Raw genomic sequence first — 26,167 nt, forward strand, 5'->3', positions numbered from 1 at the left:
GGGAAAGAGTAGTTCTCTAAAAAGGTACAGGGAGGCAAAAAATAACTGGTACGTTATTGAGTTTGGACTTCTGATTCTAACTAAAGCTGATGTTACTTTCTATTTTCTACTATTAAAAATGGTAAGAGGACAGCCCTGGTGGCTCAGCGGTTTAGCGCCACCTTCAGTCCAGGGCGTGATCCTGGAGACCGGGGATCGAGTCCCGCATCAGGCTCCCTGCATGGAGCCTGCTTCTCCCCATCTCTGCCTGTGTCTCTGCCTCTCTCTTTCTCTCTCTCTCTGTCTCTGTGTCTCTCATGAATAAATAAATAAATAATATTTTAAAAAATGGTAAGAAAATTACAATCACAAAAATATAGTTGTCTAAAGATGGAACATATAATCTTGAAATTTGTAAATTTTTTAATATCAAAATCCGTTTTCCTTCTTCCTGGCAAGTTGAGTATTATCACCTTATAACATCTTAGAGTTCAGATACTATTAAATAATCTGATCTCATTTGACTATATCATAGGAAGAAACTTTCAGAGACTCAGTTCTTTAATTCTACTACTACTATGAATATATAGGGGGAAAGGAGGCTGGATAGAAGAGCTGTTGGATTGTTTGAATGTTCTAGCATTGCAAGAGGCTCACCTTTCTGGATAGAAGGATTTTTCTCCCAGTTCACCCTGTCTTCTGCCTGTCTCTCCATTCCCATCATTCTTTTTTTGTGTTTGTTTCTTGGCTTGTGTCCACTCCTTCCTCCAATCCTCCCTACTCCCAGAACAAAGACTGGAAGGTTTCCTCACCCCCTTGAGTAGAGGCATATGGCTCTTCTCTTCTTTCAGGGAAAGTGCTATAGAATGCACATTGATGTGCTTAAAAATGATTAAAGAGAGTTCACTTTGTGTGGAAAAGAAGCTTTGTGTCTCTTAGGACCAAAGTCCCAGTATCCTGTCCCAGCTATCTTGGGCAGCTTCAACCTGGGTGTCTTCGAAGGCCCTAGAAGCAGCCTAGATGCTGGATATGTAGGCTTAGGGGCTTCTGTCAACTCTTCTATGAGAGTAGAGGCGGGAGGTAATGTTAAATGCTCTGGTTTTCATTCCTGCTGTCACCAGAATAAAAATGACCTAACTGTATTTTGGGCCCCCAGGCAGCCCTGAAATGACATGCCACCTGCTGACCTAATCCATTTCATTTCTGGTGCTAGGATAGCCAAAGCAATTTGCTCAATTTGCAATTGACTATTTACTCTTAAAGCAGCAACGATTAGAATCTAGTGTAAGAAATCACAGACTCCATTTGTCAAGAATTAAAACTTTAAAGATGGAAAGTTACCTTTTTTTGGAAGAAGTCATTTGCTTTTAGAAAACTACGTTTTGCTGTTGTTCCCTAGGAAGAAGTACAATCCGATAATGAAACTTACAGAAGTGGTTCTCAGTAGTAACTGAATGGAACAGAGAACTAGGAGACTGCTGTATTTATTTTTAGGTAAAATTTGCAGTTTACTAGGGAAAAAAATCTAAATAGCATATAAGCAGATTAATTTCTGTTACTCTAACAGCTGTTTCTTTGGCAGATAGGAGAGATATGCTTCTGTAGTCCTGCACAGACACACACACACACACACTCAGGTGCTGGACATACTTCCTTTGTCTCAAAAACTACGCTGATGAGTTCCTGGTTTTGTGGGGGTTTTTGTTTTTTTTGTTTTTTTTTTCAAATTTAATTTAAAAAAACTTAATTCCTTTTTTTCCTCCCCCTGCCCCCAATCAAGACAAAATGATTAAAATGTTTCAGAATGATGGTTTCAGGAGCTTGGAATCTGGTCTTGAATATGGTGTTGAACAGTTATGTATAGTACTACAACTGATGAATTAGAGTCAGAATTAGAGATTTAGAAGCACCTACTTCATTGCCCTCCTAGAGATCCTTATATCCGTAAGTAACATGCTGGCAGAATTAAGGTGTCTGCTTCCAGTTCAGCCCTCTTTTATTTTTTGTTGCTTTCTGTGATTCGGCAGCTATGGAATTTGCTTCCCTGCATGGGCCTCTCAGAAGCCAGCTCTCCTGCTCTCCCCAACACGCTCACAGTCAGCAGAACAGGGAAATCACACTGATCAGCACACCACTCAGTTGATCAAAGGAAGCCAGCTACTTTTCTTCAACAAGACCCAGCGGTATTAGTCACTACGCCTTCTCCTGCAGTGAGCAAGGCCACTGGAACTCTGCTGGCAACATTAGTCTGTGTGTAAAAAGCTGCTTATATTCCCTTTGCCTCAGCTTTGGCTTAGGCCTTGGAAAGTTGGGGAGAAAGAGAAAAAAATGCCCCCAAGAGCCAGTGTCTCTCCTTTCTAAAATTTGGTGTGAAGCATTTCCCTCCACTGGCAATCTTTAGTGGCAATCCCTAACTCTGCTGGGGAAAGATTTGCTAATTTTCCTTTAATTGTAAAAGAGTGGAGCCCCATAGCATACTGAACATGTGGTGTCTATGTGAAATATATGACACAATGCCATCTTATGCTGATTGAGTTAATCATAAGGTCTGACAAATCTACAAAATTAAAATAAGCTGCATCTTTAAGCGCTTAATCTTTTGATTCTGTTGCTTTTTAATGTTTTCTGGGTAGTCTTATGTTATTTTGTAGGGAACCTGTGGGTCTCAATGCTAATTTTTTGGCTATAGGCAGCAGTTTGCTGCTCGTGGCTTTAATGGGTGTGTAATTCCCTTTCTTGTAAGCTGTTGGCATTTCAGTACAGTTTACAGTATGGAACATGGAAGGGACCCCCTGAGTAGGACAGTGGCTGCTCTTTGTCACTTGCAGCTGTGTTTGCAAGGGAGCATGCTGGCAACCAGCAAGGAGAGTGCTGTGACAGGTGGGAAGAGCAAAACCAGAAAATATGCTTCTCCTTTCTCTTATCCTCTTTCCAGTCCCTTCTTTCCCCCACCCTTTCCTACCTGACCTTCTGTTTTTCTTCTCTTCCCCTTTTAGAAGCCATCTGTTTCCCTCTACCAGTTCTGTTTGGCTTGCAGATGCCACTGTACAGGAATACACTGTGCTGGAGCTAGCGTATGCTTGACCTGTGTTGAACGTATGTATTTGGGCTGGGCTTAGCCTGGTGCACTGAAGGGAATGGTGAGGGCCTGGCATACCAAATTTCATAAATTTTGCATACCGATCCTAGAGACTCAAAAGGGCAACATTATCTTACCACCTGGATCTGAGAGATGATAGAGGGTTTTTTAAAGCCTTGTTCTGCAAGTTCTGTACTACTTTCTATTACTTTCTAGTAGAGATAGGAGCAGCATTAGTCTGCATGTAAAAAGCTGTTTATGTACTCTTGGCCTTAGCCTGGGCTTACGCAAAGAGGGGAAAAAAGGAGGACGATATCCCAACAGCTAATTTCTTCCTTCTGAAACTTGATATGAAGCATTTTCATTCCTGTTGTCAGGAATACAAATTGTCACCATGTAGGGCTAGTTTAACTGCTCCCTGAGCAGGCACCAGTTCATGGTCTCCCTGCTGTGGTCCCCCTTCAGTTTCTTTCTCCTCAAGCACTTCTTGGGGGGGGGGATGTGTGATGGTGCAGCCACTTCAGGAAACAGCCTGGCAGTCCTTCAGAATCTTAAATATACATAGAGTTACCACGTGACTCAGGGTTTTTACTCCTAGGTATATATTCAAGAGCAGCAAAGACCTATGTCCAGGGCAGCCCCGGTGGCGCAGCGGTTTGGCACCACTTGCAGCCTGGGATGTGATCCTGGAGACCCAGGATCGAGTCTCATCTCGGGCTCCCTGCATGGAGCCTGCTTCTCCCTCTGCCTGTGTGTGTCTCTGCCTCTCAGTCTCTCTCTCTCTCTCTGAATAAAATAAATAAATCTTTTTAAAAAAAAGACATATGTCCAAACCAAACTTTTACACAGATATTCATAGCAGCACTGTTCATGATAGCCAAAAAGTGGAAAGAACCCATTGACTGATAGATGGTTAAATGATATGTGATATACCCATACAATGGATTATTGTTTGGCAGTAAAAGGAATGAAGTGCCGGTACATGCTACCACATGCATGAATCCCAAAAGCATTTTGCTAAGTGAAAGAAGTTAGTCACAGAAGGCCACGTATTTTATGATTCCACTTAGATTAAATGTCTGGAATATACAAATCTATAGAGATAGAAAGCAGATTAATGGCTGCCTAGGGTGGAGAGGTGCATGTGCATATGAGTGAGAGAGGGTGATGGGGTAATGGGAATGGGTAGTGGCTGCTGATGTGTTTGGAGTTTCTTTTTGGGGTGACGAAATGTTCTAAAATTGATTATGGTGATGGTTGCACAAATCTATGAATATGCTGAAAGCCATTGAACTGTATACTTTAAATGAGTGAATTGTATGATGTATGAATTATATCTCAATAAAACTATTTTTAAAATTATTATCACATATTTCATTTAGTCTGAGGGCACTGAATTGTCTTTCCTAAAGTTGTGGAGGTTAGGAGAACACATATTCTCCAGAATATTGAGATGTAATAAAGGTAATAACTTATTTGCACTGTGTGTCATTGCTTGCCCATACTTTATGTAATTTAATCCCCACTGAACCCCAGATGGAAGTGACACACATAAAGGAAAAGTAACTTCTTTTAAGATTATACGAGTAAATGGTAGAGCACAGTTTTCCTAGTCACTGCACTCTTGTCAGAACAATGTCAGGGTTTCAAAGAACACAGTAGTGACCCTTGATGTTTTCCAGATTCTTAATTATGCTTAACTCTCTCACCTTTTGAATGTGACTGGAAAAGCCACTCACCTTCCTGACTTGCTTTCCATATCTAGAAAATGGAGATAAGAACGCCTCCCAACTCAAAAGTCACTGTCTTGGTTTCTTTATGTAGAAGAGGGAACTAGGAATGTTTCCTATCTCCTGGGCATGTAATAAAGACTAATAAAAGACGATTATAAAGTGTCTTGTCAGGCTATAAAAATTCTTCATAAACTATCTAAACTATCAAAGAGTTGTTTTTCTCTTTTTTTAATGTTGCACAACCTCACAACCTGAGTGGGATGTAATAACCACTTGTATCACTTTTCTCTAAGGAGCTCAAAGCACTTTACAGACATTATCAAATTAAACTTCCTGCCATCCCTATGAGTTACATAGGGACCTGGTATTAGAGGAGCTAGAACACAGAGAGGTGGAGTAACTTGCCTGAAGCCTTCATCTCAGGCTGGGTTTATGCTATACTGATGGCTCATTTATTTGCCCCTGGTGATATTTATTTGGCCAATTACATTTATTCTCTATGGGTTTGTCACTTGTTAAACATGAAAAAATGCTTGTATAGCCCTCCTGAATCACTGTAGATCAGCTTAAACTTTATTGAGGATAAAGTTGTTTATTTTGATCTATGTCATCCTTGATCTAGACTAGAAAACAGTTCAACATTCCTGAATATACACTTTTGACTTCAGTATTCACTATGGGAGCAGTGCCAACTGTGTGTCCTGCTGTGTAGACAGGAGAAATCTTTGATGAGTCTTTGGAAACTACTCTCATTTGTCCAGACACTCTTCACAGAGTGAAGGCAGACTTCCTTCCAAGTCGTTGAGTTTTACAGTGTGTCTACATGTAGAAAGCTCATTTACCATCTGGATTACAACCTAGATCTTTACCACTGCCATCATAATTTAATATTGTTTTGGTCTTATGGCTTAATCCCATTACCAACCCTCCTGACAAAGAATATTATATGAAGGGAACGTGTAAGATGATTAGAAAGGTCTGTGTGAGACTGCCTTAGAGTGGTTTCTAATAACCCATTAGAAAGCAGAGTAAACCTGACCCATCCACTGGAAAACACTGAATTCTGGCTTTTCTCTTTGTGTTCAAAGAAACTGGTTTTCCTGTTGAGACTGTCCTGGCAAAGTTTTTGAGTTTGAGTGTGTTGCGGGGTTTTTTGTTTTTTTTTTGGTTATTCATATTTTGTTGTATTGGTATCCTCCTTGATGGGGACACTCCCCCCCACCCCAGCAGAAGTGGATTTTCCTTGCATATTAGCCTTGTTGGTGTGCTACCTCAGGGGAGTTGGCCCCAGTACTGTGGGCACTGCCCTGTGTACAGTTAATTAAACCTCCTGCTGTGGACCTTAGTTTCTGCTGCCGCTGTTCACTGAAGTGTGTGAATTGGGTGAAGCAAATGTACACAAGCTCAGGCGTATTCGTGGAAACAAACCCTGAAAATAGCAAAAGATGAAGTTGGGGCAAAGCCTTCAGCTTTTAAATAAGCTTGGTAATCTGGCTAAACTGAATGCCAGAGCTCACAAAGCTGAGAATTGCATTTCTGAAGATAAGACAGACCCTTTTTGTGTTTTTATCTTTTCTTCCCCAAATATATTGAGTTTTAATATGGTGTTTTATCTTTCTGAGCAAGAGAACAGTCAGTGGTGCACTCATGGATCATTGAGTCCAGTCCAAAGAGGAATTTCTCCTTATTTCTGTGGTGACCACATTCCAAGAAGGTAAACCTTGACCAGAGTCTTCTTCCCAAGACATGTGGCTGCCATATCCTCTGCAGCATGAAGGGATCAAGCAAGTGACAGAAGGTGAGAGTAGGGCTTTCTAAAAGTCTAGTAATCTGTACATTGTAGAGAATAACAGAGATTTCCTTTGAAGTTGGGCCTGTGCCCTTTTTCATTAAACGTGCAGAGAGAGAATCTTGATTTCCAACTATTCTTTTTAAAAATGCTTTGTAGTGCTTTGGCTCTTTCTTGTAATTCTGTTTACTAGGACCTAAAATGGTTATTTAAGAAGCTCTGAATAAATTTTGTCTAATTCTTGGCTTGTTTAGTTGGGTACAATATAGCAAGTAATCAAGCCAGGGTAATAATGGACTTTTAAAAACGTACCAGGCAATCTCTCTTGTTTTTTTCTCCACCCGTCCTGACTCCCCTCAACAAATTTTAACTGGGTATATTTAATATAAAAAATCTATCAACCAGAAAATGTTTTTTCAGCCTTTCCTTTGTGTTAATGTCTAATATGTGTGCTAATGCTTATGATCTTTAGTAGGAAGAAGGGAATAAACACATGGCAGAACAGGACACCATATAATAAAAGTCAGTATGTGGTATAGATAATGAGAAGAGAGAGGGCAGGGGAAGGCTTGGGAACCCAGGTGGGACTTGGGTCCAGAAAGGCAGAGAGAATGGAAGTATTCTCAGTCAGAGGAATCCTGTGAACCAGGGCAAGGATAGAGCAATGAACATGATTGATACATAAGAGCAAACATAAGAACTTTGCTGCATGCTAAAAATTTTTCATAAGTGTTGGGAAACAAACCAACCAGATTGAGATTCAGTTGTTATGCTAGAGCCTGGTACTCAGAGGCTTTGATTGACTACAGTGTTCCTTGCCTGCAACTAGACTTGATCAGTACCTGCCTTTGTGATCTTTGATTAGCACCTATAAAATGCTTTAGCATTTGAGGGGTGGAATGTGTTTGTATTTGGAGAAAATAAGATTTCATTGGCCTGTTTGCTTTTTTTTGTTTGCTTGTGTTGCTAAAACAACATAGGGAACTAAATCAATTCTCTATCTCGTAGAAAGGAGTAATGTCTATAGTTAAGAGAGCAGGGTTTTCTTCCTTAAAAGGAATTTTGTTCCTAATTGTGAAATCTTGGCCTGTTTGTTTACAAATGAAAATGTTTGTGAGTGAAAGGGCAGGTTTAATGTTTAAAAGAGTTTGGATAGCTGTTGCAGAAGCAAAATTGATTTATAGCATTGCTTCTTCATCTGGGGTTGCCTGAAGGAATAAAAATCCTACATTTACTTAGGATAAGTTGCACAGGCTGTTACTTAGAAAAACTCTGTTTGAAAGATAAATGAGATCCAAATGGGAGTGGTGAGGGTTGGGGAGGTAGTAGTCCAGGAGGCCATGGCAGTGTAAAGATTGGGAGTTTCTGTTGTAAATTATAATTATAGATTTGAGTAGGAACAGATGACCCTAAAATTTCCAGTTATATCTTTTACCTTAATATGAGTTTCTGATAGTTATTTTTCCACCTATTTAAATTATATTTCATTTAATAATGTCTTCTCAGTAAAACCAAAGAGAACCTATAGCTGTAATGTAGGTAGGCTTTTGAATAGCAGTTTGATTTATTTTCCAGTTCATTTTTCTGTATCTTGTGTTATATTGATAGTTGCTATTATTTATCTCATTTAAACAGTAGTACTTAGGTTGAAACTTGATTCTAGTCAATTTTATTATGATGGGTTTACCATTGTCTCAAATGGAGTACTCCTCTTATGTATTGTTACTATATCATGAAGGTAAAAACAGATTTACAGCTGTTATAACCACAAACCTAACCTTTCATCAGTTTGCTTGATTTACTACAAATTAAATTATATTATGCCTGATATAAATCATTAAGTATATAATTTAAAGGAGTTGCTGTGATCCATCTTTTACTGTTTTCTGCCCTCACATCCAAATCTGGAATTTGAAGTCTGAAAGGCAGTAAAATGATTAGAAAGCTGCCCTTCTGGAGCCCTAAGTGAGCATTCATTTCCATGTTGGTATATGACAGTGGGATTCTTTCAGCTCTGAACTGGAGTTGCACGCATTGCATTCAGGATGGAATGTTTGCTCCTTGACTTGTCTGCCTGATTTAAATATTCATACTTCACCAGAAGGAAAAAGCTGCTGACTTCTAAAAGTGGGTCACTTTTTTTTTTTTTAATGGCCCTTTTGGCACTTTGTAACGTGTTAATACTGCTTTAGAGCTGGGGAATAGTTTGGCAGAGCTCATCTTTATCACTTCAGGGGCCAAGGCTTCACTAGGCCATTGGAAGGAGAGAGCGTTGCAGATATTAATAGCTAATAGACTATGATATGGGCTTTATTTGCCTTTCCATTTGCTTTTATGGATGTAGAATATAATATGTTAACCAGAAAGGATTAATTTGAGAAAAATCTTCTATGTGTAGATGAATGATAAAAGTGATAATATAAGTAAACAGTAGTAGCCTGTCTTCAGATGCACAGTATTTCAGAATAAATTCCACAATTGCATAAATTTGTTTTTTTCCCTTGATTTAAATATGCTAACTTTCAAAAGAAGTCTTTGGATAAAATGGGATCATTGGTAGGTTTTGACTCTTACTCTTATTTCAGCTTAATGATTATATAAAGTGTACTTTATATTGATTTGGGTAACTTACGTCTAAGGGACCCAAATAGCATTTTAAACTTGAGTGTTCTGTTTTTCCTCACAAAATTAAGAATGTAAATATCTTTTATGGAAAGGAGGAAGAGCAGGAGGTAGGATGAGAACGGGAGAATTAGAATAATAGGAGGTACTAGAAGAAGGGGAAATTTCTGGAGATCCTGATTACCATGTCTTAGTTATAGGACATAGGTGAGATTGAAAGAGTTCAAATTACTTGGTCAGGAGAAATGTTATACATTACACTAGTTTCCTCCTTCAGTTCCTCAGGATTTGCAAAACTGAATCAATGGTTTCAGTCTAATCTTACAATGTATCCATGGCCTGTTCTGTACCTTACCCTAGACCAGCTAGGTGGTGATGGATTTTTGTAGATTGTGCTGATCACACAGACTAATGTGGCTTCTTCTAGGATCTTCTTGATCACCGTCAAATTCTGACTCTTGCTTTAAAATGTCCAAAGACTTGTTTAGGTCATTACCTGAAAGCTTTTTAGGTATCTCTCAAAATCTGGAATATGCCCTGTTGAGGGATATGGCCGGTTGTGTGGCTCTCCCACAGGCCCAAGATGTATTTGCTTTTATCATAATGATATGGACTACATTTAGTTGCCTGGCATCCTGAAAAATACCAAAATATTATTGAACTGGCAGTTCTGAGGAATTATTGTTTACCCTCCATAGACACTAATTATGTTCCAGAAGATTGTTCTGTAAATCTCAAAACATATTAAATATAGTAGGGTAAATTGCTATTTTTAATAAATAGACTTACAGGATTTAAAAAATAAATTGGATGAATCCTGTTATCAGAGATCTCTTAGTACAGAAATTTAAAGAATTCCAGGGTACATCTTTACTATTAGGCACAGAAGCCTTTTTGTAATAGAGATGCCTGCTACTGAAATATGTTAAGGATTAAAGTCCTCTTGACTACTTTCAGGTTGTTCATGAGGAAAAAAGATACATGATGATTCAGAGGAAGGTGGAAGGATATATAGGTATTTGAAGGGATCATTGTACTATTTGAATAATACTATATGTATGTTTGAAATTTTACAAAATAAAAGGTTATAAAAATAAAAACAAATTCTTCCCAATTTATTTTAAATCTGGATCTTCATGTATTAGATATGCTTATAAAGCAGCAAATTGAGCAGAATCTGTACCTTTGGAATCCTGACATGCGTGCTTCACTAAGTAGATCACACTTCCCCTGAAAGAAGCAGGTGATCTTGGCCCTGCCTATAATTGGAACCAAAGAAAAGAGACTTGTAACTTTCAGATTAACCCTTTGGTTGATGTTTCCAAGATAAATTTGACCCAGATGACTAAAAAATAATATGTGTTTAGTAGTGTGCAGCAAAAATGTTATTGCTCAAAAGAAGTAACCACAACATTCAAATCATTGTTAACAGTACTTTCTCTGTACATGCCAGATGTTTCTAAGATCTCATTTATTACCGACTTCTCTTTCCATCCTCCTGACTTTTTTTCTTTCTTAGTGACTTTTACTGTGTGTTCTAAAAACCATATGTGTGTGTTGAGAAAATTGAGGGTTTTTTTTTTTAAGATTTTATTTATTCATGAGAGATACAGAGAGAGGCAGAGACACAGGCAGAGGGAGAAGCAGGCTCCATGCAGGGAGCCCAATGTGGGTCTCAATCCCAGGACTCCAGGATACAGCCTGGGCCAAAAGAAGGTGTTCAACCACTGAGCCACCCAGGCATCCTGAGAAAATGGAGTTTTTAAGCATATGACCAGTTCTGCTTCTGTGTTTGAAACTATTTTGCGGGATCCCTGGGTGGCGCAGTGGTTTAGCGCCTGCCTTTGGCCCAGGGTGCGATCCTGGATACCCGGGATCGAATCCCACGTTGGGCTCCCGGTGCATGGAGCCTGCTTCTCCCTCTGCCTGTGTCTCTGCACCCCCCTCCTGTGACTATCATAAATAAAAAAATTTAAATAAATAAATAAATAAATAAATAGGACTACTTAAAAAATAAAAAGGACTATATAAAAAAATGAGACTATTTTGCGGGGTGGTTGGTGAAGAAAGACATGATGGAGAAAAGAGGGAGAGTAGGAGGTTGGATCTTTGTACATGTTTCAAGGAGAGAGAAAGAGAGAGATAAGTTCATGTGTCTAGTGCTCACTGTATCATCTTCAGCATGAGAAGTCGGCAAGAATGACCTATTTACTGTGTATAGTCATGTTCAAATCTAGTACACTGACAAAAGATGGGACCAACCTAGGAAATTCTTACTCTGGCTAGATCAAAAACCTTCATCTTTTGAATGGGCGTGTGTGTGCGCGCGTGTGTGTGTTTTGTGTGTGTGTGTGTGTGTGTAGTGTCCTATAAGCTCTGTCAGTGTACTTCTAAGGGTGAATAGATTAAATTTAACTCAGGAGGAAAGGGGGAGATATTCCTGAGTTTTTATTATTTAAATGATCAATTCATGAGAGAGAATCAGCTAAAAGAAAAACCACAGTGGTGTTTAAACTTGAACATACACAAAACCTTCCACTCCCCAGCATGGTATGTAGTTTTGTATAAGATACTTCAGGACTGAACTGTAAGCAAGTATTTGTTTACAGCAGGACCTCTTAATGCAGTCCTTCAGCATATATACTTATTTTTCATATATTAGATCGTGTTAGTTGCTAAACCCTAATTTTCTATACCACAATGAATAATCCAACTATTTTGCTCTCAAAGTCCTCTTAGATTGGACAAGGCTGCAGAGCTCCAAACCTTTACTTCTCCCTAGTTTTTAAAAATCAATATTCAGACATCGTCTCTTCTATTTATAGGCTGCTAAATTATTTTGGGATTAAAGAATCCCTAAAACATTTATTTTATAGTCTGCATAACATAGTATTTTTCTTTGTTTGTAACTATAAGTAGTATTATCACTCTGTAGTGTAGATCTTTCCTTCCACCACCACCTCACCCTGCCTCCATTCTTCCACTGAGGTGGGACCACTGTATTTAATGAAATTCCATTTCCTATGTGACTTGTATTATGTTCTACCCACTAAAATACAAGAGTCTAGTGAAAAGTCACTTGGGATTACTGCCAGAGGTTGTTCAGAAGAAACCACGTCTAGTAACCCTGTTATATCTGGCAGAGTTCATACTCAGAAGCCAGCACAAAAAGACTTGGAAGGTTAAATTCTCCTACTGGAACATTTTCAGTTACATGTGCTTTAGGCTTATAAAAGACCTAATCTCTTTTCCAAAAAAAAAAAAAATGCTGTTCATATCAAATAATAGTAAACTTATTTGAGGGCTTTTTTTTTTTTTCCCATAGATGTGTTGCTTGAAAGTCTTGGGAAGCGGCAGAAAAGGAAACAGATTGATAAGCACTCGGTATTTTTCATTCATGCAGATATTTTTAATCACAGGAAAATTTTAAAATTATTTTCTCTGACTTTAGTCAAGGACTCTAGAAAGCTGCAGATTGTGCAGTTTTGACTGAGATCTTGATAGTGATCTGTAATTTTAGTTTGCTCTTTATAATCTTGACCTTTTGTCTTTACTACTGAGGAATGAAACACAGAACTGAATTCGGTCTTTGAGATCTGTGTTGAGCCTGGTACCTACCCTGATTTTTAAGATATTGACTCAGATGATGAGTGTGATGATTAGCATATAGGTCTCTAAGTTTAAGTTAGAACTCTCCATGCTAACCGTGCATGCTTCCTAAGAATTAATATCTAATAAAAATTAGAGTGAACTGCTTCCTTCAAGATGGGCCTTGTAACTTATCTGTTCTCAGACTTACCCACACCTTCATTTTGCCTGGGACAAAGCCCTTTGGACTTTCATGGCCAAAAATTAGTTGGTTTTAGCTAAAACTTGATTTGGAAGTATAAGCAGATAAGAAGAAATGACCAGTTATATGAAATCAGCAGCTTGAAAATGGGGAATGAAGCTGAGCAATCAAAACAAAACAAATTTCCCCACCCCACCCCTACTTAAACAGCCAATGCAAGAAAATGGGAGATAAGTTTTTAAATTTTTCATTAGAATTCTCAGTGAGGTTTGAGAAGATATTATTTCATTGGTAAAACAAAAACAGGCTATCCTTCTTACCCCCAGAATAAAAAGTCAGGTGTCTGCAGTGGTCCAGTAAAACCTCAGGGCTTGTCTGCATTTTCTACTCTATCTACTCCAGCCACCTTGTTGTTTTTTGAATGTGTTGGGGCTGCTCCCAACCTCCAGGCTTTATAATGGCCATTCTCTCCCTGTGGTAAATTCTTTATATAGTCACAAAGCTAACTCCTTTACCTCCTTCAAGAACCTAGAATGGTATCTTGCACATGGTAGGCACTCAATAAATAGTTTTTGAAAGAATTAAATAGGAATATTCTACAGTAAACTCAGCAGAGAGATGAATAACAAAATGGATTTCTGCAAGGGACACCTGAGTGGCTCAGCGGTTAAGCGTCTGCCTTCGGCTCAGGGCATGATCCTGGGATCCTGGGATCGAGCTCCACATCGGGTTTCCTGGGAGCCTGCTTCTCCCTCTGCCTGTGTCTCTGCTTCTCTGTCTCTCATGAGTAAATAAAGAAAATCTTTAAAAGAAGAACAAGAAGAAGAGGAAGAGGAAGAAGAAATTGTATAACATAGTGAAGAGCTAGAGAGATGGAAAATATAAAAAAATAAACATGGAGATCAGGTTGAAGAGATTTAATATATAAATAATAGGAGTTTCAAAAGAAAACCGAAGATTAAATTACAGAAGAAAAAATTACTGAGCTGCAAAATAAAGCCCTAGATCTTGGGATCAAGCTCTTAGCATCAGGTAAGATTATTTGGGGGGAGAAAAGATCATCTTATCACTAAAAATTTTAAGTTCTTAAATAAGGAGAAAAATAACCCAAACTTCTCAGTGTTTAATAACAACAACCAGAAAAGTTACTTATAAAGGAATGAGACTCAGATAAGGGTGACATTTTTTTATCAACAGCTCTGAATGCTAGGAGATAGTGGCACTTAATAGCATTCTGAGGGAACAGGATTGTGACACTAGAACTTTATATTTAGGAAAGGAATAATGTGAGTGAGAGGGTAAAAGACGCTTTTGGTCTCACAAAGTGTACTGTTCACATACCCTTTCTGAGAAATTGTATGTTTGAAAAATTTCGGTTGGATGCACTCCAACTGAATTAAGTCAGAATTAAAGAATCAGTAAACAAAAGTTGATTCTTTGAAAAAGATAGACAGAATTAACAATCTAATAGTGATACTGACCAAGGAACAAGAGATTATTCTGGATATTTTAGATAATACAACATAGGAAAAGAAAATGAAAAGCCCTATTGGAACAATAGAGGTTTATTGTCATTATTTGCAGAGGATTTGATTGTCTACCTAGAGAAACTAGGGAAAGTCAGTGAATGTTGTTACATGTAATAACAGTTAGGAGGGTGGCCATATACAAGGTAAAGTCAAAATCAAGAACTTTCGTTTATATCAGTCGTATCCTTTGAGAAAACAATAATGGGAAAAGTTAGTCACAAAAGCAAGTAATCTTTCAAAACAAATAAATTTAATAAGAAAATGTATAATACCCATACCTTTATTTTTACTTTGAGATATAAAAGAATTTGAATAAATGAAGATCTACACCTTCTTTCTGGATGGAAAGATTCGAAGTTTTTTTAAAGAAGCTAATTCTCCTGAAATCTGTGAATTTAGTATTCTTCCATTCAAAATTCCAATGGATATTTTGGGGAATGTGACAGATTGATTCTAAAGTTCACCCAAATATAGCCAGGGAAACTTTGGAAAAGATAGGGAATGCTACATTTCTGGCCCAGACCTGTAATCCAGCTGCTACTGAACAACTTCACTGGAATGTCCTACAGGCTAGTCAAATTCAGTGTGTGTCCCAAGCTTGAACTCATTTTCTTCACCTGTTTTCCATGATGTTCCTTATTGTAAATGTTACTACTATCTGCTGTAATAATCAAGCCTGAAGCCTGAAAGTTCTTTTTGACTCTGAGAGGCAGCCTTAGTTGTTCTCTTTCACTCATTCCCAAAATTTAGTCATTAGGTCCTGCCAGGACCTAATATCCTAAGTATCCTCTTTCCATAATCACTGCTTTAGTCCATGCCATCATCTCTTGGCTGGCTTATTGAGAGCCTCTGTGTGGCTATCCTTGCTTCCAGTCTTCATCCCTTCCAATTACTGTAGCTAGGGGTAGGTCTTCAAAAATGCAAATCAGAATCATGGCTTAAGATGCCTCAATGTCTTTGCTCTTAGGGCCAAGTACAAAAATCCCAGAATGTCTTAAAAACCTGTATGATACTCACTTTTTCCAACCTCTTTTCATTCACTCTCTTTCATTTCAAACAGCAGCCATTTTGGGGCATCTCCACGCCTTTGAACTTACTAAGGCACTTTTTCTTCCCAGCTTGATGAATTCATATGTATCTTTCATGTCTCTTTGAAAAAAGCATATCATCCTGGAGGCCTTCCCTGACCTCTAGATCAGGTCAGGTCCAACTGTTGGATATTCACCTACTGCATACTATTCCTTTTAACCTAACATTCATTATATTTTAATGTCACTATTCATCCTTTCTTACTTCTAGTTTTAAACTCCATGAGAGTCAGGACATCATCTGTTTATTCAAGGGGATATTCTCTGTGTCTAGCACAATGTAATGTATTCAGCAAATATGTGTAGTGAATGAATTAGTTGCCAGAGTCAAAACATACTAGAAAGTTTTAATAGGTGAAACAGTGTGATGCTGGCAAGAACAAACAGATCAGCAGAACAAAACAAACTCAAAAATGAAACTTTCATATAAATTGGAATTTAATGAGATAGAGGAAGATGGATTATTTGATAAGTGGTATTAGAACACTTGACCCTCTACTTTAAGGAAAATATCAGGTGAGATCCTTAAACTGGTCAGAACTGTTTTGATTGCAAATTACAAACTCAACTCAAACTAGCTTAAGCCAAAAAGAGGATTTATTGTAAGAATTTTAAAGTATCGGTGAATGGGAGGAATGGCTGAGCAACTAAGCTTCAGGAATGCAATAAGCAGCAAACTTTTTCAGTCCTTACAGACTCAAAGGCTGCTAAAATATTCTTCTTATTACATCTTATGTCTCAGCTTCATTTTCTCCTACTGTAGACTGTGTGTGGCAGAGAATGTAACCTATAGCAGTTTTCAGGCTCAGAACTGTCACTTTTTGAAGAAAAGCGTTCTCCACCTTTACCTCCATGTTGAAAATCCCTCAGGAAGTACTTTGATTGGTGTGGCTGGAGTCGCATGTTTGCCCACCATCAAAGGAGACAAGGTAGTATAAGCTCCTGCATTGACTACATCTTGGTTTCTGTGGATGAGTGTGGGTGTGCGCACACGTGCATTGTGGGGAGGATAATGGTGAGAAGGCTTCCTTAAGAAAAGGAGGTGGGTAACACAGCCTAGCCACAGAGGGACTTGTGATAAATTGATTAGTCAGTGTAATTTTTGCCTGTTCTTATTTCATATGATACTCAAAAAAATACATTTAAAGTAGATTAATCCCTGAACTCTGCCACAGAAATCAATAATACACTATGTTAATTAATTGAATTTAAATAAAAATAAAGTGGATTAGAGATAAAATATAAAATTACAAAAATATTAGAAGAAAGCCAAGTTTTATTTTTTTAAAAAAATCTTAAACTATAAAAAACCTTCTTTAGCATGATAAGACCAGAAACTACATGGGGAAAGACTTAACATAAAGGAACAAAAGAAGAAAAACCTTCTTTAAGGCAAAAGCAGTAAAACAAAATTGACAAAATTTCAAGAACAACAGTAAAAAACCCAAGAAAAAATATTTTCAACACGTGTCTGACAAAGGGTTTTTAGTCTTTATATGAAGAGTTCTTAGGAATCTCCAAGAAAAGGACAAGCATCCCAAGAGAAAAGTAGGCAGTGGGCATTAACAGTTCACAAAAATAAAAATGTTAGTGTATGTCACAGAGAAGGAAACATGAATGAACAAATATATGAAACTTCATCAACCCTATTAGTATTTAGGGAAATGATATTCAAAAACTAGAGAGATACCATTTAGCTTCTGCCAGATTGGCAAAAATCATAATATCCAACAACAACAACAACTGTTGGCAAGAATAGAGCAGCAAGAAACTGTTGGATGAAATGTAAAATGGTTTGACTGCTTTGGTAAACAATTTTGTATTTCTACCAAATTGGAAGATAAATGTACATTATAACCCAAAAGTTCTCCTAAATGTATACTTTAGAGCAACACTGTCCAATAGAAATAGAACAGAAGCTGTATATGTAATTTAAAAATTTCTAGTAGCTGTATTACAAAAAAGTGAGCAGATGAAATTAATTTTAATTATTTCATAATTTTAATTATGTTTTTATTAACTATATGTTAACTAATTAACTAATTTTTATTAACTATATGTTTTATTTAGGTATAAATATATCTAAAATATTATCATTTCAACATGTAATCAATATTAAAACTTACCAGAGATATTTTATATTCCTTTGAAATCTAGTGTTTATATTTTACACTTAGAACATATCTCAGTTTGGAATAGCCACATTTCAAGTACTCAATAGCCAAATGTGGCTAGCAGGCGCTGTATTGGACAGTGCATCTGTAGAGACACTCTTAGACTAGAATATTCAGAGCAGGCTTGTTAATCATAACATAAATTTAGGAACCCATTTAAGTGTCCTTTGACAAGATAGATGAATTATAGTGAATTCCCACAGTGGAATACTATATTTCTTTTATTTATTTTTTTTACTCTCTGCTACTTTTTAAAAAATGAATGAAGTACAGAAAAATGTTTCAATGTGGAGGATTTCACAATATTGGGCAAAAAAATACAAGTCATGGAAGATACAAAAAAACTAATAAAACATTGTGTATAGATAATTACATAAATGGTAAAGGTATAAAGGGGAAAAAAAGAGTGGCAAAAAATAGTTCGGAACAGTAACTACCTTTTGCACAGAAGGAAAGGGATGCAATGAGAGAAGGGCTCACAGGAATGCAAAGATGTGGATAATGGCCTGTTTCTTAGAGATACATGTATGTACATACACATATGTATATATTCATATATATATTCATACATAGACACATGTATAAATACCCATATAAATCACACCCATATAAATCATTGGCCATATTAAAAAACCATTACTGGCTAGTATATATGAAGTGATATTTTCACTGATCAAAAAAATTATGTTAGTACAATAATGAAATATTTTTTGCTTATCAAACTGGTAAAAATTTCTAAAGTTGTCAAGTCCATGTATTTGTGAGGGATAGACTAGTAGGCAGTTCACACACTGTGGATGATAATACATAGCTTCTCTGGAAAACAGTTTAGAAATAGGAATACAAGTTCTAAATTGGATTATCTTTTAACCTAGCAACTTCTAAAAATTTATTCTTAATAGAGATTCAGTAACGAATAAAGATATAAGAATATTCATTAAAGCTTTTAAAAATAATATTGGAGGGGCACCTGGATGGCTCATTTGGTTAAGGGTCTGTCTTTGGCTCAGGTCATGATCTTGGGGTCCTGGGATTGAGCCCCACTTCAGGTTCCCTGCTCAGTGGGGATTCTGCTTCTCTCTCTGTCCCTTCCTCCCCACTCATGCTGTTTCTCTCTCTTTCAAATAAATAAGATCTTTTAAAAAAATAATACTGGAAAATTGAAAACATTCATTGTAGAGGATTGGTTAGAGTGGTGTATTCATGAGTGTAGTTGTTAAGATAAAGAAGTGGATGATGCATGTACTGATGTAGAAACATGTCCATGACACATTGTTAAATAAACAAAATAAGGGCAAAACAATGTTCAATATATAAACCTAGTATTGTTACATAAAATCAGAAAAACATCAGAAAGAATAAAACCTCGGTGCTTATCTCTGAGGCCGTTGAATAATTACACAATATTTTGAATTCTTTAAAAAGTCCAAGTGAAATTTATTACATTTACAAATAGGAAGTCAAAGGATATTTCCCCCTTGTCTTATGAAATTGGCATCATTTGGCGTAGTAGGATTCTAAGGATACTGGATATTGCTCTAGACTTACTTAAGTCAAACGTTGATGCCTTTCAAGAAATTTATAGATTAGGACAATTTTCTTTCTTTTCAAAAAATTTTATTTTTTAATTGAAGTATAGTTGATATATGATGTTACATTAGTATCAGGTGTACAACATAGAGATTGGATGGTTGTATAGGTTTAGGATACACCATGCTCACCATAAGTGTGGTTACCATCTATCGCCATACAAGGCTATTATAATACCATTGACTGTATATTCTATAATGCTATACCTTTCAGTCCTGTGACTTACTCATTCCATAACTAGAAGCCTGTACCTCCTACTCCCTTTCCCCATATTGCATATCCTCCAACCCTCTTCTCCTCTGGTAACCGTCAGTTTGTTCTCTGTATTTAAAGCTGTTTCTTTGTCACTTTTTTCTTTGTTTGTTCATTTGTTTTGTTTCTTAAATTCCACATGAGTGAAATCATATGGTATTTGTCTTCATTTGTCTGACGTCAATTAGCATTATATCCTCTAGGTCCATCCATGTTCTCACAAATGGCAAGAACTTATGTGGTTTTTCTTTTTTTTTGTGACTGAGTAATATTCCATTGTGTATATATACCACATCCATATGTTGCCTATTCTAGGTAACGCTGCAGTAAACATATGGGTACATATATCTTTCTGAATTAGTGTTTTCATTTTCTTCCTTATTTTTTTTAAAGATTTTATTTATTTGAGATAGAGAAAGTGAGAGACAGAACACGAGCAGAGGAGGAGGAGCAGAGGGAGAGGGAGAAGCAGGGAGCTGGATGCAGAGCTCAGTCCAGGGCCCTGGGATCATGACCTGAGCCAAAGGCAAATGCTTAACCAACTGAGCCACCCAGGCACCTCAGTGTTTTCATTTTCTTTGGATAAATACCCGCTACTGAAATTACTGGATTGTGTGGTATTTCTGTTTTTAACTTTTTGAAGAAAATCCATACCCTTTCCGCAGTGACTGAACCAATTTATATTCTCACCAACAGCACATGAGGGTTCCTTTTTCTCACATTCTCACCAATGCTTGTTATTGTTTCTTGTCCTTTAAAAAAAAAATTAGAACAAGTGTGGATGTGAACATGTGTGTGGGGGGAGGGTCAGAGGGAGAGAATCTTCCAGCAGACTCTCCCGTGAGCATGGAGCCCCCCATGGGGTTTGATCTCATGACCCGTGAGATCATGACCTGAGCAGAAACCAAGAGTCAGACATTTAACGACTGAGCCACCCAGGTGTCCCTCTTGTCCTTTTGTTTTTAGCCATTATGACAGGTGTAAGGTCATATCTCACTGTGGTTTTGATTTGCATTTCCTTGATGATTAGTGATGTTGAACATCTTTTCATATGTACCTGTATGTCTCCTTTGGGAGAACGTCTATTCAGGTCTTCTGCCTCCCCCTTTTTAAAATTGAGATAGAACTCTATTTCTTCTTCTTTTTATTTATTTACTTTAAAAAAAAAAATTTTAGGAGGGAGGAGAGATGTGGGGGAGGGGAAGAGGGGGAGGGGAGAGAGAATCTTAAGCAGGCTCAATGCTCAGCTTGGAGCCCAATGCAGGGCTTCATTTCACAAGCCTGAGATTGTGACCAGAGTCCAAATGAAAAGTCCTGTGCTTAACCGACTGAGCTACCTAGGCACCTTTGCCCATTTTTAAATCAGATTTGTTTTCATATTGAGTAATGTAAGTTCTTTATATATTTTCTTTCGCTGTGCAAAAACTTTTATTTTTGATGTAGTCCCAAAACTTTGTCTTTGCTTTTGTTTCCCTTCTGAGGAGATTTAGATAGAAAAATGTTGCTAAGGCTGATATCAAGGACATTACTGCCTCTGTTTTCTTCTAGAAGTTTTATGGTTTTTCAGGTCTCACATTGAGGTTTTTAATCCATTTTGAGTTTATTTTTGTGTGTGGTGTAAGAAAGTGGTTCAGTTTTACTCTTAACATGTAGCTGTCCAATTTTCTAGACCTTTTATTGAAGAGACTATCCTTTCCCCATTGTATATTTTTGCCTCCTTTGTTATAGATTAATTGACCATATAAGTATGGGTTTATTTCTACACTCTCTATTCTGTTCATTGATCTATGTTTTTATTTTGTGCCGGCACCACACTGTTTTGATTATTATAACTTTTTATGGTATATCTTGAAATCTGGGATTGTCATATCTCCAACTTTGTTCTTTCTCAAGATTGGTTTGGCTATTTGGGGTCTTTTGTGGTTTTCTTTTTTTGTGTGTGGTTTTCTATATAAATTTTAGGCTTATTCTAGTTCTGTGAAAAATACTACTGGCATTTTGAATAGGGATTGTTTTGAATCTTTATTTTGCTTTGGGTAGAAGAGCACTTCAACGACAATAAATATTCTAGTCCATGAGCATGGTATATATTTCCATTTGTGTTGTCTTCGATTTCTTTCATCAGTGTTTTATAGTTTTAAGAGTCCAGGTCTTTTATTTCGTTGGTTAAGTTTATTCCTAGGTTATTTTATTCATTTTAGTACAATTATAAATGGAATTGTTTTCTTAATTTTCTGCTACTTCGCTATTATTAATGAATAGAAATACAATAGATTTCTGTATATTAATTTTGTATCCTATACCTTTGCTGAATTCATTTCTTAGTTCTAATAGTTTTATGATGGAGGACAGTTTTCTTTTTAAAGCAGCATTTAACATTTGGGTTGTGTCTTTGATTTAAACTATCAGCCATTAGAACTATGATTTTCGTTTTGGTGTGGAAGAGGATAGAAAAAGATGTGCATTGGGAGAAATTGTGGTAATTCTGTGACCCAATCCAGTTTAGGACCTTGGACCTATAATGGTATCCCTAACTTTAATCAAGCATTTATGTCTCACCCCATTTCCACAGTCTCTGAGCAAGTGTCACTCCTTAATACTTAAGGATAATTTCAGCTTTTGAGTATGGTGTTAATAAAGTCTCTGGGAAAAAAAAATAAGATTATTGCTTTCTTTTCCAGACACCGTTAAGCCTTATATATTTTTTTTAATTTTTATTTATTTATGATAGTCACACAGAGAGAGAGAGGCAGAGACATAGGCAGAGGGAGAAGCAGGCTCCATGCACCTGGAGCCCGATGTGGGATTCGATCCCGGTCTCCAGGATCGCGCCCTGGGCCAAAGGCAGGCGCTAAACCGCTGTGCCACCCAGGGATCCCAGTTAAGCCTTATAGACAAAATCAGAGGAAGAATCACAGCCAAACCCTTTTGATTTGACCTGCCTCAGAGGGCTTGTTAATCTAAAGAGAAAAGAATCTGCTAACTAAACAATTTAAAGTGTATACTGCCTTGTTATGAATGTTTTTTATAAACTTTTTAAGAAAGATGATGAATCTGTGCAGTCTGTGTGAACAGTTAGGTTAAATACAACCAGGCCTCTATCTTCATTGGGTTCTGTGGACTGTCTCTGGGTTCCTGTTTCTAGGCTCCAGCTCCATTACCTTCCCTTCCCCCTCTCTCTCAGCAGATGGTTTCAAGGACCACTAGGGCCCTTTCCAACTGTAACAGCCTATGATTCTTGTGTGTTTTTTTTTTTTTAGCCAAGGATGTGATATAATCAATCTGAGTTATGCTTTCTTGAAATTAATTTGGCAACCATGTATGTAAAGGGAGAAATGGGGTCCCAAAGTATAGTTAGAATCATGTTATTGCAGTTTGGGGGTAAGGAAATTATTTCTGACACAGTCAAGTAAGGGGCAAAAGGTAGGAGGAAAGATTGGAATGAACAGTACTCCAGATACAGAACAAGAATCAACAGGATTAGGAATTGATTGAAACTGGGCCACAAGGCAGAGGGAGAAAGACTGAGATGATTCTGGGACTTTGAGCTCGGGGAGCTAAAAATGTATGGCACAAGAGCACTTGGTTTAAGTGCTCCCTTATATATAAATTTCTTGTAGAACTTCACTCACTGGTACAGTCTCTAGCCCCTATAGTTCTGCATTATTTGCTATTTAAAACATTTATTTACTTGTGAGCTAATAGGGATACATGCTGCTGTTCTTTTTCTGGTTGGTCCTCCCATTCCACCTCAAAATAGAAATTGCTAACAGAAACACACATGCATACACACACACACACACACACGCACAAAATGTGATTCAAAAAAATAATAAAAGTCTGAAAATTGCAGGTATAAAAAATGTAAGCAAAATAGTTGAATGAGAGCATAAAATATTACTTGAGTGCAAATGTGGGATTTGCTGAAAAAGTGGTTTATTATGTTTATGATGCAATTGTTTCTTTAAAAGATCTAAAAAGAATGCATCTTAGGGTTAAAAGATCTTTCTGGGTTTTGTGTCCAGTGTCATTTAAAATTTAAATTTTAGTGACACCCAGAGAGTAGACTAATGAAAAGTAGCCTTTTGATACATTTTGGGATGAAATAAAGAGTACTCTTCCCATTGTTTGGTTTTTTGCAGATTTTTTTTTTAAGTGCTAGTATTGAAATCAGAGTTTAGTCCCCACTGGTTGGTTCAAGGAAGCATCTCATGATCGTAATGTTAGACAAATGTTTAAAATCTGGGCAAATCATATAATTAGAATAAAAGACTGTGCAATTGTCCTCTTATAATGAAAGAAGCATTCTTGATTGAAGCAAGAGAGCTTACAGAGAGAAGACTAATTTTTGGTTGTTTGACACGCAAGTCAGAGAATAAAAAAAAAGAGAGAATGAAAACCAAAATATAGCTTGGTCATATTTTCTGGATAGTTCTTTTCAGAGGCTGGGATTTTAACCTGCAGTAGCTTTTAATGTATTAGCAAGATGTTCTCCAGATAGAGTCAGCACTTTGCTCCATTGTTTAGTAGTTGATTCTTTTTCTAAAGCCTGTAATGAGTAACAGCCTACTGTATTAGTTATATGTGTCAGAGCTTTCTTCTTGTAGCAGAAGGGGTAGTGCATTAAAATTTCGGTTTTGAGAGCAAATTTCAGCAAGAAGGATGATTACCAAATCAAGTTATAAAACACCATCCAAAGGATAAGTCTTTTATACTTTCATTAAAAATTTGTATTTTATCTGCCTCTCCCTCCCAATTTGGGGATTCACATTCCTATTTTCTTATATGCCTTTGTTGTTATTTTTGCTGTAACTGCAAGATAGGTAAAGTGAGTAAAGTTGAAATACTTTTAACTAAAAAAAGCATTCCAGTAGTGATTTGTTGTTTTTATTTCAGGTACATTATTGGAAAAGACATGGAATTTATTGCTAGATTTCTAGGTTATACTTAAGGAAATATAGTTTAACAGTGAAGACAGTGAAAACCTTTTGAACCTTAAGCTCAAAGGGAACAGTCTGTTTTCAGAAGTTACTTAGTTGGGCATCTAAACAGAATAGAATATTGTTTGGGAACCTATTATGTGAGGAAAAATTCAACTCAAGTAATGTTAGACTTTATGAAACTCGGTATCAAGTAGAATTAATCAGTGAAAGAGAATCTCAGTGCAAAAAAATTTGCTGAAGATTATGGGACAAGAGGTTAACTTCTTGAGTTAATGCCTTAATTTCCCTAAAGTTTAGTCTGTCATGGCAGACACCACTCCTTTAGGAGCTACATTTTGCTTTGAAAGGATAAGGTTCAGATTAATAAACCATGGTCACATCAACAATGGACTTTGACTCAATTTGGATATCCCTTAGGATTGAAAGTGCATTGAACAGTCTTCAGTCATCCTGTGTTCGTGTGTCCTTCAGGGGTGTAGTAATACACACTTAAAGCTAGTGACTAGGGATCCCTGGGTGGCGCAGCGGTTTGGCGCCTGCCTTTGGCCCAGGGCGCGATCCTGGAGACCCGGGATCAAATCCCACATCGGGCTCCCGGTGCATGGAGCCTGCTTCTCCCTCTGCCTGTGTCTCTGCCTCTCTCTCTCTCTCTCTGTGACTATCATAAAATAAAAAAAAAAAAAAAAAAAAAAAAAAAATAAAGCTAGTGACTAATTTAAAACACTTTTAAAAAGATAAGCTTTTAAAGTATAAAGTATTTTAGCATATAGACTTTAGCATTACAGGAAGCCTTAAAGTGTAAGGAGGGAAAAATATTTTTTTTACCAAAAATAAATAATGGGGATCCCTGGGTGGCGCAGCGGTTTAGCGCCTGCCTTTGGCCCAGGGCGTGATCCTGGAGACCCGGGATCGAATCCCACATCGGGCTCCCAATGCATGGAGCCTGCTCCTCCCTCTGCCTGTGTCTCTGCCCCCCCCCCCCCTCTCTGTGACTATCATAAATAAATAAAAATTAAAAAAAATAATGTAATTACTATTCTAATTATGAAAATTATATATAGGGGGTGGGGGAGGAGCAGAGGAAGAGAGGGAAAGATAGAATCTCAAACAGGCCCCATGCCCAGCATGGAGCCTGACACAGGGCTCTATCCCACAACTGCAAGACCATGACCTGAGCCAAAATCCAGAGTCTCATGCCTGACTAAGTCACCCAGGTGCCCCCAAAACAATGTATTTTTATTGTAAACCTTCAAGTAATTTAGCAAATCAAAAATTGCCTACAGGCTCAGCACTCAGCTGTTAATATTTCATTGTGTGCAGTATTACTATTTTTGTAGAAATTAATGTGAGATTGTTCCAAAAGAACCAAGACTTTCCAGTTAAAAGGTCAGGGACAATTGTATGTGCATGTACTTGAAAATAGAAATAATTTTGCATCCTGATGCCAAACAAATACTGGAAAGTATGTTTTCTTGATAATTACAAGTGTAGCTTTCAGATAGAACTTTTTCAAATACTTTTTTTTTTTTAAGATTTTATTTGTTTATTCATGACAGACATACACAGAGAGAGAGGCAGAGACACAGGCAGAGGGAGAAG

General features: G+C 37.2%; 1 protein-coding gene and 1 long non-coding RNA gene across 20 annotated transcripts in view; one reads left to right on the forward strand and one right to left on the reverse strand.

Moving 5' to 3' along the window:
- Positions 1–10,463, reverse strand: part of LOC119864231 — a 50,186-nt gene extending 39,723 nt beyond the window's left edge. The window contains exon 1 of the long non-coding RNA XR_005373480.1: positions 10,386–10,463. This is a non-coding gene — a long non-coding RNA (uncharacterized LOC119864231). The remainder of the gene's footprint in view (positions 1–10,385) is intronic.
- The window catches only part of PHF21A (PHD finger protein 21A), a 193,598-nt gene that overhangs the window by 75,345 nt on the left and 92,086 nt on the right, over positions 1–26,167 (forward strand). The gene's annotated exons all lie outside the window — the stretch shown is intronic.

The sequence above is a fragment of the Canis lupus genome, chromosome 18 (genome assembly GCF_011100685.1).
Source record: "Canis lupus familiaris isolate Mischka breed German Shepherd chromosome 18, alternate assembly UU_Cfam_GSD_1.0, whole genome shotgun sequence".
NCBI classification, from domain to species: Eukaryota; Metazoa; Chordata; class Mammalia; order Carnivora; family Canidae; genus Canis; species Canis lupus.